The 1,150-nt window shown below is 51.8% G+C and overlaps 1 pseudogene; it reads right to left on the bottom strand.

The window, feature by feature from the left end:
• Window positions 1–925, bottom strand: part of LOC120423079 (40S ribosomal protein S2-like) — a 1,209-nt pseudogene extending 284 nt beyond the window's left edge.
• Window positions 926–1,150: the final 225 nt, after the last annotated feature.

Below are 1,150 nucleotides of genomic sequence, written 5' to 3'. Positions count from 1 at the left end.
TGGCTGTAGAACCGCCGGAGAGATTGGTGTAGCTGGTGACCCGGATTTCTGGTTTCGTGACTCCGACGCAATCCTCGATACCGGCCATCTGGAGCAGCTTCTTCGGGACCGGGGCCGGCACAATGCCGGTATCACTGAGAACCGGATTGAGGCGTACCAGGACGGAACCGTACTTGCCAAAGACCTTGAAGAGCACGGTGTGGGGCTTGCCGATCTTGTTGCCCCAGTAACCACGGTGAACTGGCATGACCGACAGCTTGGCCAGGATAATGGCACCGCGGATGGCAGTGACAAATGTGGTCGTAGGAGTCACCGATGGCGACGAACGCCTTGAAACGGGTACACTGACCGGCACGAGTCTGCTTTTGGACGGGCATGATCTTCAGCACATTCGTCCTTGAGCGAGCGGCTCAGGATCGGGAGCGAGTACAGGTAGATCTCCTCCAGGGTGCGGATCTTGCCATCGCGCACCAGACGACCCAGCTTGGGCACTGGAATCCATTAATTTTGCTTGCCGCGACCACGGCCTCGTCCGCGTCCTCCGTGGCTCTCACTGGCACCACTGCAAGAACCAAACCCTTGAAGATTTGTCCGTTCCGGAACTGTTTCCGGTGCAAAACGCCGCTCAGCAGCAGGTGGACCTGCTGCGACACTCAACGAAATGAAATAAAAACAGGTTTGGTTTGCTGTATGTTTACTTTTTGCGAAAGATGCGAACAGCTGATCTTGACAGCGTAACGCATTGGCTGCGGCGGACTTGGCAAAAAAATGCGCCGCAAGCATGGTGTTTGCGATTTTGCAAACTTTTTGCTTCAATATCGAAAACATTTTTTCCAATATCGCAAACATTTTCGATGATTTCGGAAACTTCCAATGTTTTCGAATTCGTCGCAAATATTTTTCGGATCCAACGACCAGATTTTGTTCCGTGCAAGACCTGCGGATTCACAATCATCCCCCCTCAACAGAACGTATCCACAAAATTCGCCACAAGAAAAACTAACTTGCCAACGCAGTTTAACGGGACGTAATGCCTGGTCGGTTCCCAATCTCCCTCAATGCGATTTCCTGAGAGAACAATAGAATCTTCGGTGAGTGTTCGTGAAAGAGAAGGAGTGATAGAAAGAGAATGCTGTTGCTGGCAAGCACG

The sequence above is a fragment of the Culex pipiens genome, chromosome 2 (genome assembly GCF_016801865.2).
Source record: "Culex pipiens pallens isolate TS chromosome 2, TS_CPP_V2, whole genome shotgun sequence".
In the NCBI taxonomy this organism is placed as follows: domain Eukaryota; kingdom Metazoa; phylum Arthropoda; class Insecta; order Diptera; family Culicidae; genus Culex; species Culex pipiens.
Note: the sequence above shows the minus strand (reverse complement) of the source record. Positions and strands in the feature narration are given on the sequence as shown.